General features: G+C 41.5%; 1 protein-coding gene across 1 annotated transcript in view; it reads left to right on the top strand.

Moving 5' to 3' along the window:
• Positions 1-10,905, top strand: part of pwwp2b (PWWP domain containing 2B) — a 42,674-nt gene extending 31,769 nt beyond the window's left edge. Inside the window, exon 3 of the mRNA XM_085297581.1 lies at positions 10,138-10,905. The gene's annotated coding sequence lies outside the window, so the exon portion shown is untranslated. The remainder of the gene's footprint in view (positions 1-10,137) is intronic.
• The last annotated feature ends 3,602 nt before the right edge of the window (positions 10,906-14,507 follow it).

Here is a 14,507-nt window from a genome sequence, read left to right as displayed (position 1 = left end):
CCCCTCCCCCAATATCTGACATTCTTTGGCCTTGTATGGCAGATCAGCATCAGATGCTGCTCCTAAGGAGAAGAATAACGACAGCTCGGTAAGTCTTCTGTGCGCCACCGCCCTCCCCGCAGCGGGTAAAAGAAGCAGCTCAACTTATTCCACAACTGTAGCTAAATATCCAGCCTCCACAGCTGGAAAAGCATGCCGACATCTACACTGGGGACTGTGGTAAACCCTTTGAAAAGTTCTGCATGCTTTCACTGGGATAATACCTGACATGAAGAAATGATAAATGTGCAGAAGAAAGCACAAGTTTAAGCTTTCCTCCTTACTCTCTCGTTGTCTTTCTCTCCCTACAGTATGCTGATGAGTCAGTGTTTCGGGCTTGATTGCGGGCTGTTTTTCCCGGAAATGCCAACATGCGTGTTCATACCCATAGCTGCACAGTCATTATCTCTGCCTGTCCATGTGAAAAACACAGAGATTTTAAACAGGGATCAGTATCACTCATCAACGAGTCTCTTTCACAAAGGTGAAAATCAACATGAACGAAGTGTACCTTGCTGATAACGATTGCCATTTTTACCTGTAATTGCTGCTTTGAGCTTTGAGATGTCAGATGAGGTTCAGTTAGTGCTTTTCACTCAGTCTGGTGCTTTTCAGGAAACGTTTACAGTGATTTTTGAACTGTGACCTGAGTGGATTCAAGAAAAACATACACTATTGAGCCAAAAAAATTACAGTGAGGTGTTTGTTATATGCTGTATTTGGTTGCCTCCAAACATGATGCAGGCCAAAAACCTCACCTTTGCTCTCATCTGTCCAAAGAACATTGTTCCAGAAGTCCTATGGTTTGTTCATACAGAGCTTTGCAAAGATAAGCTGTGCTGCCATGTTCTCTTAAGAGGAAATAGGCATCTCCTCGCCACCCTTCTAAACAAGTCATACTTCTTCAGTCTTTTTTCTCACTTAATGATGATTTGGTAATCCAGTGTGTTCAATTAGCGGCTAATAGTTCATACGCACCCTCTTAATTCTTATAGAGCCCTGTGAAAGCTTTCTCTTTTACATTGCTTTTCCTACAAATTCTGCACATTCATGTCCAGATATCAGGATACAGGATGCTACTTTCTTGGAGACAATGATCAAAACAGAGCCTTCGAAATGCTTATTTCTTCAGAAAATTTGTGCACGCAATTTGTTGATTTGGTAGCTTGGTTGAAATGCACAACCCACTATTTTGTTTTATTAATTTGAGTGTGACGGCCCCTGGGCTCTGCGCTGTGGCAGACACACTCGAATTAAGCTACCACATTTTACTTTCTAAGCTCATCTGTGTTCTGCTAGTTTACATGTGACTAATTCTCACCTTGAATATGAATTTTACATTCTAGCGATACATCTTTAAATTAAAAAGAAATAAAGGATTGTTTGAATATTCATGGAAGCCATACCATTTGGAAGCTAACAAATTCACGGGAATTAATCAAGTTTAAATGTTTCCCAGTGGCGTGCACGTGTATGAAAACCTGAAGAGGAAAATTCACTGTTGGAGGGCAGTGAAACACACAAAGGGAAGTCTCTTTCATCTCTAATGGCTGAAGGACGGCGGTGAAATCCAGCAGAGACATAGCCCATTTCTCACTCAGAATTACCTCGGGCCATGGCGGTATCTAAGTGACACCTCGCTGCCTGACAGGTTTTCCACTCATCTCATTGACAGCTCCAGCCCCCAGAAGAGTGACTCGCACACGCACATTTTATCGGCAGGGAAGAAATCGATGGCTGTCGCTGACAGCACAGAGCACTTGGCGCTGCATATCAGCTACAGCCATCTTTCACATGTTTAAATGAATCCAGCAGAATGCACGCACTGTATCTTTGATTCACCCTTAATCAGAGCAGCAATTAATTACCCCCCAATTAAATCTGGAGCAATCTGTGTTTAATTCGATAGCAGATCTGAATTAATTACCATCATTGCTTCCCTCTACAGCTGAGGTGAAATGGAATATCTTAATGAAATTCACCCCCCGGTGCACAGGCTGCTCTTCTCAACGCACACAAGAATGTGCAAACGAATGCTCATGCAACAGCAAACATACCATATGCATGCACCTGGTGATTGTGAGCTTATTCAGAGTGGAATTTTATAGGACAGGATGGTGAACAAAGGGGAAAAAATGAAGCAGCAACATCCTGAAGAATCAAGTCAGTTTTTCTCTGTTTTGTAGCCAGTCTTTCATTATTAACACCGTCAGTTATATACATGGTAAGCGTGGTTTAAGAATGGAAGGATTAAACATTTTGAAGGGAGTGCTGTTGTTTTTTTAAATATGCCAGTGCCCCCTTTAACCCTCAGATGGGCATGTACATGCTTTCTTAAACACACTTCCTAGGTGAATGACTCCTTTTTCCACCAGCTTCTTGTTTATTTTCTAGCCATGTCCTTATGCAGGGTCAGTAAATGACACAATACAGCATGAAGGTCAGTGACCATGTTACAGGAGATATTCTCACTGTGTTTTCCTTCAGCCTCACTCAGACCCAACAATGTTTGAGCACTGCTTTAACAAGGACATATGGAATTTGTGGCTGGGATCATAGAGGGTTGTAGAAGGTACTGATGGAGGCAACAGCCGCCCCTACGTACAATTTTGATCGTGGCTCAAGAGTTGGCAGTTTGTCTTGTAATCGGAAGGTTGCCGGTTCGAGGCGCGGGTCGGACAGTCTCGGTCGTTGTGTCCTTGGGCAAGACACTTCACCCGTTGCCTACTGGTGTTAGTCAGAGGGTCCGGTGGCGCCAGTGTCCGGCAGCCTCGCCTCTGTCAGTGCGCTCCAGGGTGGCTGTGGCTACAATGTAGCTGCCATCACCAGTGTGTGGATGACTGGATATGTAAAGCACTTTGGGGTCCTTAGGGACTAAGTAAAGCGCTATATAAATACAGGCCATTTACCAATTTCTGTAGAAATACAGAGGCTGTGGAGTCACTTTAGACAGGAAAGAATTGTGACTGTACCCTTTCCTGCTGAGGATAAAAGCCAGATATTAGTGTATGTTAGCAGGGTTTTGTTGTTCGGCGAGCCTCAAAATTGCTATAGTCGCTGGAACGGTTCAGGCTTTAACGTTAGTCTAAGCTAAGAAGGAACTTAATTTAAAGTGAAATTATCCAATCATATGGGAACTATTGTTCCCTAAATGTAAAGAAACATGCAGTGTAGTGCTGGGCAGTTAAAACAAGCAAACATTCCTGTGGCGTTTTAGTTTACACTCACAACAATAAAGTCTGCTTAAATAAAAGTTGATTGCAGGCAAGACAGGACAAGTTTATTTATAATAGCACCTTTCAAACACCGCAGTCATTCAAGGAGCTTTACAAGATAAAATGAAAACACAAAAACAAGAAGCACTCCAGGAGCGCAAACCTCCGCCCAGGCAGCTCATTCTTACTTTTGAGGGATAGTATTATTTTTTTCTATATAAATATTATGTAGGAGTAGATAATGAATAAAAGGTACTGATAAATAAATAAGTGGACATAAATAACTTGAGTGTATTATAAAATGTTGTACTACAGTATGTTTCTAACTAACTAGGCACCTCGTGCTCTTTCTCTCGACACATTTTTGGAAAAAAATATGTGAAATCAGGTAAAATGTGACTCGTTATTTGGATGCAAACTATAATGTGACATTTAGAATCCCCATATACCTGCATCATTGCCTAAATGTTGCCAGTACAAACAATACAACATGGTTTTAAATAGCTTTATATAGCATTATTATCACTTTGACCTTCAGAACAGTCTGGTGACCGTGACGGAGAGCTCAGCGGTCAAATGTGATATATGTTAAATCTTTATATGGTGTTTTCCATGTGTTGGTTATACTCACTACACTTGTAAGAGTCATAATTTCAAAGTTATACAACTTTTTTGTTGATTTTCAACCAAAAGCTATTATGTTATTGTTGACCTTAAAGACTGTGTACGTGGATGTGAGCCAACTGTTAATGTAAACATGAGGTATCGTATTTACAGACAGAATAAGGACGTGCATGCAGGCAGAAGCTACCAGAAACACCTGGTGTAGGAAATAAAAGAAGAAAAAAAGAAAAAAAAAAGGCAGAAATAATAGAAATAACACAGCTCATCTAAAATACACTTCTTGGTGACCATTTGTGTAATTACAGCAACTTTTAACAACATAAAAATGTCTTGCTACAGTGTTACAAGGCTACTTGTTGCCATGTTTTGATTTAGTATTCATTAAGTTTGAATCCTGACTTTGAATAACAATAAACTTGACAAGAATCATATTTGTATTTGCTGTAAACTCATTCCTTCTTTCTATATTATTGTGAGTAAGGTTGAAAAAATTGGCACACGACTCTTTGCATTCCTTTGAAAAACCTGTACATCCTTGTCTCCTAATTAATTAAGGAGCTAAGTAGCACAGAGCTGCTGCTAATCAAATGCACTTGATTATCTGATCATCAGCGAGTGTGGCCATTTCTATTAAAGCAGATGATTTGAGAGTTTTCTCGTTTGGAGCATTCGGGTTCATGCTACATCTACCCGGCAAATTCACCCCAATTTTAGACCACACAATGTTTAGAGAAAACCCAAGAACTACATCTCATACTCCACAGGCTTCAGTTAGCATGCTAAATGTTAAATGTTCAGGACAGTACATTTAGAAAAAGACTGAACAAATATGCCTTGTAGGAAGGGCTGCCAAAAGAAAGTCTGAACATGGCAGCATGTTTTAGGTTTGCAAACAACCACAAAACTTCTAGAATAAGGTCCTTTTGGACAGACGAGACCAAAGAAGCGATATCTGACCCAAACCAAATACAGCATATTAGCACAAAATGATACCAACTGTCGAGCACGGTGGTGTAGGAGGGATGATCTGAGCTTGTTTTACAGTCACAGGGTACCTTACAGTCACTCAGTCAACCACGAACATCTCTGTACACAAACGTGGAGTCAAATGTGAGGCTGTCTTACTGTCAAAGTTTGAGAGAGCTATGCATAAGTGAATGCCTGCAAATTTCAATGAATGGAAGTAATGATTTAACCCTTGTGTTGTCCTCGGGATTCCCATATACTTGTTTGCCATTCACCTAGGGGTCATTTTTGACCCGAGGACAACACAAGGGATGTGGGCCAAAATTCATCCACGGTGATGTGAGAGGCTGATAAGGTCACACAGAAAAGAATGACTTCAAGTTATTTCAGCTAAAGGTAGTCTTACAAGCGACAGGCTATTGAATCAGCTGTTGACACTTCATTTGCCTTTGTTTAGTTGTTGTTGTGCCACTTTTACAGCTCTTTCTTGCGTCATAAATGAATAAAAAAATATGTGTTCAAGGAAAGCAGGTATAAACCAGCATCCACAACAACATTTCATATCAGAAAATCTCAATATGAACTGTGGCTCTAGTATCCTCACCTACTCGTGTACTGTAGTTTTTGATTAACCTTCCAGGCTTCTTTCTTCTTTTTACACATTATCATTTTACAAAGCACAAAGACTGTAAGTAATGGGTTACACACACACATCCCGTTTTTAACCCATGCTAGGTGTGGCATGAGGTGTCTCAGAGTTTGCGGGAAGCATGCCGTGACTAATAGACTGTGACTGTGTCATTGTGGCCATCCGTGAAATAGTGGCTCAACCTGTGGCTGAGACAGGATGAACTGTTGCATAGTAACCAGGATAATTTTATTCAGTGAAAGAAACGTCTTTAAATTCCTGAAGTTTGTGAGTTTCACCGTAAAGGTTCTCGCTTACTGAATACTGACCTCAGGCTTCAGCAACACGCACTAGGTTATTGAAAAAGAGGATTTAGTGTCTGTTTAAAAGCCATGTTGAATCATGCTGTGATTCACAGTTTATTCTTTATTCTATTAGTTTGCTCTGCATCATACAGAACAATACAGTGGTAGGCACAGGACAGGAGTGGTCTGCGCTGGCCGTCCCACAGAACATTTACAGCCTTGGGTGGAGGCGTTTATCACCTAATAAAACTGCACGGATTCCTTTTCAATTAAAGATTAACCTCTGTGTTATCAAAGGCTAATCCCAATACTTGAAGCCTCTAAATCAGGTTATTCTGTGATGCTATTTTTTAGTATGTTTTCTCCAATGGAAAAAATAAAAATGCAGGCGTGACCAAATATTTTTCATAAGGTAATAAAAGCTCCTCGTATAATATTACAAGATCCAGCTGTGGTCACATTAAGGATGTATGACAGAAACAGGAAAGATATTCCGTTTTTAATAAAATGCCAAGACCCATATGGTCCAACCCTGAATAACTATGTTGTGAAACACAGCAGTGCTGTATGCAGCTCAGGGTTTGACTCATCCTGTAATAAAAATACCACATCTGCTTTCTTAAAGCTGCCCGACAACTCTATCTGTGCTTTCTCACCACCACTGTCAAGGGTTGCAGGATTAGGACCCAAATGCAGACTCTGACAGACAGAATAACTAAAAGCGAGTCCTTTATTAAAGCTGGTGAAAAATCCACAGAATACAAAAGTCCACAGGCAAAGGAAACCAGAATTTAAAACAGACAGACCACAGTGGATGGAAAACAGATGCTCTGTCAAGAAGTAAAAGGAAAGAGAGGGCTTAAATACTCTGGCTGACAGAGCTGAAAGTGAGCTTATTAAGAGCTAATTAAGTAAAATGACAAAGGAAGTGAAACTAGACACTAAATACAACTATACAAGGGAACAAGGTTACCTTCACTCAGGGAACACTGGAAGACAAACAGGCAGCATCTAAAGGAATATCATGGAAATCAACTTAAAGCAGCAAAGCTTTAAGTTGAATAAAGAACTCATAAAGACCTCAAACAAGGAAACTACAAATTCAAAACTCCGCATGGCAACAACTGCTTCCTCACTGCAAATGTGTCGATGTACCACCCTCTCATCTATTTAATTCATTTCAGTTATTTTATTTATATACCCCAACAATCAGGTGACCCCCCTCTGAGGGAGCACTTGGTAACAGTGGGAAGAAAAAACTCTCTTTTAACAGGAAGAAATCTCAGGAGCAACCAGGCTCAGAAAAAGAGAGTAAAGAACATCCTTTATATTGTCTGATTTCATGAGAAACATCATTTGAGAGTTTTATTCAGCAGAACTTGAAAGTAGAGAAAACTCTGTGATTTCTGGGGTCAGAGAGTAAAGCGGTCGGTGGCCATTTTCCCATAAACTTTCACACAATTGTTTTGAAAGCAGAGGAGTTGCCCCCTGCTGGCGATTAGAAAGATTACAGGTTTAAGGCACCTCCACATCACACCCAGAAGTGATGTCGATTTTGTATATATATATATATATATATATATATATATATATATATATATATATATATATATATAGCTTCTAAAAATTTTTTAACTATTACTATTTTTTTTTCCTTCTGGCCACAAGATAAAAAAATGATTTTGACTTTTTTTTTTGTCAATTTACTTAACAAGGATGAAACTTTGTGATGCTTGCTCCACAATCCTCAATCTGAACGGTATAAACAACTCAAGCATAAGAATTATAACTGTATACTTTTATTGTGGGTGTTTGTCAAGGAATGAATGATCACAAGCTGCACTGCTTTGATTGGCACAAATACTGCTGGTGGTGATGCCCACTAAACATAATCATGTTAATCGTTTTTATGACTACAAACTCGAGCAAGTGTCACATCTGCAGCCACATCCGCTTGTTTTGGCGTTTGACTGCACACCTTCACTTTTCCTAGTCACACATTTGCTGCTAACTGTTCATTGCTGCAGTCTAGTTGCACGGCACTTCCCAAATGTCATCTGTCAGTCAAACTAAATGTGTGCACTGTGACATTTTCCTTTCTTTGGATTTTCTTTGGAGAAGGTACGAACTTCTCAAGTCGCTGGATTTTCTTTTGTTTTTCTTTGCCTCCGGCACCGATCAAGGCTTATGTTTATCCAGCCTTTTTTGTGTGTTTGCGTTTCCACTTATGATTTTCCTATTTCGTTGCTGTGAATAGCTGCAGAGTTGCAAAGTGAGCGCCTTTATTCGCTGCTCCTGAAGTCCTTCTTGATATGCAGATATTTCCGCTTCCATTGACAAGTCTCCAGGTTTGGAAGGACAGCAGGTTATGGTGAGAGGTAATGATGTGGAAAGCCGTGTTGGAGGAAGTGGCGAGGGCGAGAGGGGGCCGTGACAGCTGTCACGCAGTAACAAACGCCTCCCTCTGTGAATGGACACTCAGAGATGAGGAGTGGGTGGGGGTGGGTGAGGAGGATGGGGTGGTGTGTGCGTTGGGGTTGGGGTAGGGGGGCTCCTTCACTGCACAGCTGCCACAGACCTGTCACTCAGGATGTTATCTCGCCCCCTCCTCTGGTCTGGATAATGGGCTTCTGGTCAGTGTGGGCATTAGCCACACATCTCTGCAGTGACTCCTGGACACCAGCCATTACTTCTCAGTGATGCCCCTCAAAAGCTGTTTAAGTTACCATGAATCATACTTCCTGAAAGAACTTCTCAGTCCTTACTAACGAGTGAATAATTTATAACCGCACAGTGGTCCATTTGTCTTGACTTTAGGTTCACAAGGACAGCTAATAGTAGACTGACTGAATTCAATCAATACAATCAATGCATGCAGTGGCGCAGTTGCACCCAATTAAATGAAAGTCTTCACAGCAAACCACAGGTCTTTCATCAGCCAGTGGATGGTTCTGAGTAGGTCCAACACTGCCACCCAGTGGTACCACAGGGACAACTGACAGGTTCAATATTTAACTCGATCAGTCAACTTCAAAAGCACATGAGCACACCGTGCACAGCACTAAATATGAGTTTAGTGTGATAATTAGCGCGACATTAAAACCAGCTCACAGCACTGGCCTCGCCGTCACAGCACAGTTCTGCTGGGAAATGTTGGGTCTTGGCGTTACTTTGACACGTACCACGCAGTTCAAATACCTTCATAGCACCGCCACAGAAGTGGCACTCTCCAGCTCCCACCAGTGTGTCCCACCACAAAAACCCAAAGGTGTTTGAAATACTTAGATCCCAATCTTCAGAAGCCAATCTGCAAATTACAGGAGAGCAAAAAACCCACTGCCTGCCTGATGCTGATGCTTTGCTTTACTTGGATATCAAACCTGAGACTTTCCTCACCAGATGTGTTATCTGCAGGAATATTGTTCACTTTGAACTAACCCTTTTTTGAGTTTTGCACGTGCAAGACATCCACGTAACAGTCCAGTCTTTAGATTAACGACTATAGTCAACTCACATGGTAAATAGAAGGAGCTGTGTACACTGACTCTGACTCAAGTCAAATATGTGAATAAGAGCTTTCACAGGGCACTCTGCAGTCATCTAAAATAATAAGTACACCAAATGATTCAGCAGCTTGTGGAACAACATTAGCACCAATAACATGAAGCATTAGTTTTCTGAATGACTTTATTAATATTTTACATCATTGTAGAGGAGTCTCGGCGCACTCTTCTTTACAGTTTTGCTTCTGTTCAGTGATGTTGGTGGAAATTCGTTTATGCACAGCTCTCTACAGGTGCAGCCACTGCAACACTTTCACTCCTTTGAGCTATTCTGCTCTAGATTTGCTGCTGTGCCTGGGATCAGTGTTGTGCTATGTGACCAGTTACTAAAAGATGCTGTTTTTTTTCTCTCCTTTTAATTCAGTGCTCATTTTAAAGTTGAGTCCTTCAACGTGTGGAGGGGTAACAAAATAGGAGAAAAAGTAAACACTTGGTGAAACATCACTTTAGTATCATAACACTAAAAAGCCAAATTTTACTTTCACTAAAGGCCTTCAGCATGATATATATATATAAAAAAAGCCTTTCACAGCGTCCACTCACAAGTAGCAGCAGACATAAATATGTGTTGAAATCTGCACTGCTCAAGAAATTGAAGGAACATTATTTAATCAGAATTTAGCATTAGGTCGGTTAAACTTCTGGGATATTGATCTGGAGCTGCTTTGGTGTTAGTGAAATTATTAACAGGTGCAGAAGAGGGACCACAGTGAGACAACCTCAAAACAGAAATGGTTTCACAGGTGGAGTTTACTGACATTTATTTCTCTCTTCATCTTTTCTGTTTGTTTCTCCAGTTTTGCTTTTGGATAGATTCCTGGACCCTGCAGAGGTTGCACAGCTGGTCCAGCTCCTCCAGGATAGCAAATCAATACGTGCCACTGCCAGAAGGTTTGCTGTGTTTCCAAGCACAGTCTGAAGAACATGGAGGAGATTCCAGGAGACAGTTACTCTAGGAGAGCTGGACAGGGCCATGGAAGGTCTTTAACCCATCAGCAGGACTCGTATCTGCTCCTTTGTGCAAGGACGAACAGGATGAGCCCTGCCAGAGCTACAAAATGACCTCCAGCAGGTCACTGGTGTGAATGTTTCTGACCAAACAATCAAAAAGAGACTTCATGAGGATGGCCTGAGGGCTATCCTCACTGCCCAGCACCGTAGAGCCCAGCTGGCATTTGCAATAGAATACCAGCATCAGCAGGTCCATCACCGCTGTGCTGTGCTTTTCACAGATGAGATCAGGTTCACCCTGAGCATGTGCGACAGACGTGAAGGGGTCTGGAGAAGCCGAAGATAATGTTAGAACATCACCGTTCATTGTTGGGTCAGAGAGACACACAGACCTCTGAAGGTTACGATGAACTAGTCCGCTGGATCATTTTTTCACTTTAAATTCAGCCCTCTCTCAGTTGATCACTTCCATTCCCATCAAATGATGTGGCATCTTTTGTTCCTAGCACAATATCCATATCAGAATAGTTGTCCAGCGTGATTCCCCCCCAAAAGAGATCTGATGTGTTTACAAAGTGTTCCTTTAATAATTTTGAGCAAACAACATTTTAAAGAAAGCTGATATACTGTGTAATGTTTAAATAAAACAATAGTGAGGTTATTCACAACTCTTTCACACAATATATAACTGTAAAAAAGTGAAAAAACTGGGACATTATATTCGACAAGGGCTCAATGATGCTCTTGTTTTTAAAGTAGGTTTATCAGTTGTTCCCTGATTTCAGCTGCTCTTGAAGTCCTCCGTTTTTGATATTGTTCACATCATAATGTGACAAATATATATGAATAATGACAGGTTTGCACTGCAATCCAGATTAGCACCTGAGGTCGTGCTGTTCAGAATGCCCGAGGGCCTGAAGATCACAGCTGTTAGTTAAATGTTCAGCCTCGTCTCTTGCATACAGAGACGGCTCTGTTTAAAGGTTGGATTACAAATATCATCAGTGTAGGAAGATAATCAGACCTCATGTGGATTCGTGCTCTTTTCCCCTATATAGCCTGCTTAACAGTGAACGACAGAATCATTTGGAATCGGGGGGAATTCTCCCACACCTTGTAGAGAGCCTTGATCTCTACCGCCATCTGCTGGGAGTAGACAAGAATGCAAGCATCAGCTTTGTTTTAAGCCTGTGTACCTCTTGCCTTACCTTTCCCGATTCTGTGGTAATATAATGGACAGTTTCAGCTCCTCCTCTCAATGCCCAGTTGTGCAACGAGGGGCAGCCCAAAGTACATTTGCAATTTCCATTTCTGCTGAATAGTTTACATTAGCAACCTTTTCACACAAGCAACTCCCAAAATGTCCTTGGAAAGCAAACACCTGTTGGTCACAGCGTGGAAGTGTGATCTTTTCCAGTTGGGCCGAGGCCACCGGTTGATGTCAATTAAGCCCCGCTCTGCCGGGACATTTACATAAGGCTCTGGAGAGCAGCACAGAGCATGGTTTGTTTCCCGTTTTGGCAGCAGCCGTTTCCTAGGAACACACAGGCCTGTTTTCAGCACCTTCAGGAGCTTTGTGTTTGACAAGCAGCATAAAAAAAGGGCCTAATCCCAGCGGTTTATATTTAGTACAGTTGTCTCATTACAAGTCTGAATCACGGGGTTGTTTGCTTGACATATTGCCAATTTTAGTTTGAATTAATGCTGGAATGAGTAAGAAAGGTGAACTTGGCCCTGAGAGCAACCCCCTCGGTGTTTTGGATGGGCTGCTGTTGCTAAACGGCAGTTGTTTTAGTGAGGTGAATGGCCCCGAGCCTGTGACGCAGAAGTACTTATGAGTAGACACTATTTAGGGAGGGGAGAAAAGCATGCCTCTAACACGGCGGTTTTGTGACATAAGCCATCATCACAATTATGATGTTACGAGTAAAAGCGAGGCGTGAGATGACACCGTGAAACTTACCCTGTTGAGGAATATCAAAGATCTGGTTTGGCAAGTGCTTCCACCTTGGCCAGGAGAAGAGAAGAGATTCAGTTTCATGTTTGATCTTTCATCAAGGGTAAAAAGATCACTCGAAAATATTTATTGGTTTCTTCAATAACAAATGGTTCCCGAAGGCTCGTGCAGAGAGATCGCCTGGAAAATGATCATTTAAAGCCCCATTATGTCCATTTGGGCCAAACATACAAAGACAATGCTGTGATATCATCCTGTGGTGAACATGTTGGTAAACCTTTTATTGCCTCATAACTTCAGCTCGTTATGCACTCTCCTTTGAGCTCTGTTTTGGTCTCCTCCAGTTCCTAAAGAGCATGTCTGGTTGCTGCTAGCAGTTTTGGGAACTACTGCGAGGTCACTTGGAACTATTTACTTCAAAGACATTTTGTTTTGTTTTTTCCAGTTTCCAGCTAATAGATGATGAAATAACTGGTAAGTGGTTGATAATGCAATTCCACTTCTTGTTTTTGTCTCACTTTCTTGTAATCACTTTTCACAGCCTTGATGTATCTTAGCACGTGGCGGCACGGTGGTGCTGTGGTTAGCACTGTTACCTCACAGTTTGAATCCACCATCAGGACGGCAGCCTTTCTGTCTGGAGACTGCCTTGGCTCTCCCTGGGTACTCCAGCTTCTCACTACAGTCCAGAGACATGCAGTTAGTGGGGTTAGATTAACTGGCGTTTCTAATTTGGCTGTAGGGGTAAAATGTTGTTTTTGTGTGTTAGCCCAGCGACACCCTGCCTCTTTATGATGCTGAACTGGATAAACAGAATGAAATGGGTGGACTGACATTTCTCTGCTGTATGGAGGACCCCTATATTTCCATAGTTTTGACCACTTAACCTATACTTGGGTCTAGACCAATCACAGTAAGGCTACATCACCTTGAGTTCCTTTGGCTCTAAGTGTGGAGTCCTTGTTCTAACTCTCTGCAGTTAGTGTACACTTTGATAATCAAAACTTTGCCACTGCTGCAGATGAAATGCAGATGTCATGAGTACAAAGAGAGAAATAAAACAGGAAGCAAAACCAAAACAACAGGATGAAGGACACAAAAACGTCCTGCAGAGTGGAGACTACACTATGTTCACTGATTGCTACAAGCAGCACCTTTCAAATAGCACAAATAGTTTGAACCTCTGCTAATATGAAATATTATGTTTCGATTTTAAAGCTCTAAAAAGTTTATATCTCAGGACTCTTTTTTTATCTGCTTTTCTGCCCTGAAGTAGCTACAAACCTTCTAATACAGCTGCATCTTTTCAGAATATATCTATCTAGTTTGAAGCTACATATTTAGAATCCAGAGCAATATGCCAGAGCAGGGAGACGTATATCAATCAGTCCCGCTTTAAACTAAAAATGATTTAGGCCATCTTTCAGGCCTCTTTCAGAAAATAACTGACCTTTGTCCCAGCAGAATAACATGCTCCAAATTAATTGCTCAGGGAAGATAAATTGGTATGGGGCGATATTATAATGCACCCACTGGGAGCTCCAAAATAGGCTTCCTCGCAGTGGGATCCACTCTGGCCAAGAGGAGGTGGAGAAATATGCCAGGGCACAGTCCAGGCAGGATATAAAAAAACCAGAAGAAAAATAAATTGAAAAAGCTAATTTTATGTACTGACCCAACTGAAATAATGTGAGAGGGTTACTTGAAGCCACCCCCAGCTAGCTTTTCTGCCCTGTATGTTCTTATGTTCAGAACGTGGCCGTGTTTTCCCCACATTTCAGTCTATTCACTTACTCACACTTGGCTTTACAAGTGAGGATGTACAGGATGAAATGAGGGGACACAAATAAAACAAATGATATAAGCTTTCAGATGCTCCCTTATTCACAGGGGGTCACCACAGCAGGTAGCTCCGCATGTTTGATTTGGCAGATTCTCACGCCAGATGACCTTTCTGACACAACTGGGAGGAAGATCCAAGAATCTGCTTAATATCATGTTTTCTATTTTAATTATATGTACTTTCCCCAGTAAACATTCACTGGCCATTTCATTAGGTATACCTATTCAACTTCTTGTTATTGCAAATCTCCAATCAGCCCATTACAAAGCAAATCAAGTCATGTAGAGATGGTCAAGAGAAGCTGCTGAAGTTCAAACGAGTATCAGAATGCTGATTTAAGTGACTTTGAGCGTGCCATGTTTGTTGGTAACAGATGGGCTGGTGTGAGTATTTCAGGAACTGCTGATCTGGTGGGA

This window comes from Mchenga conophoros, linkage group LG13 (genome assembly GCF_057382185.1).
Source record: "Mchenga conophoros isolate Kocher_MC1m ecotype Shallow Benthic linkage group LG13, M_conophoros_male_GT1.1, whole genome shotgun sequence".
Taxonomy (NCBI): domain Eukaryota; kingdom Metazoa; phylum Chordata; class Actinopteri; order Cichliformes; family Cichlidae; genus Mchenga; species Mchenga conophoros.
The sequence above is the reverse complement of the archived record's forward strand: the minus strand, read 5'-3'. Positions and strand labels throughout refer to the sequence as shown.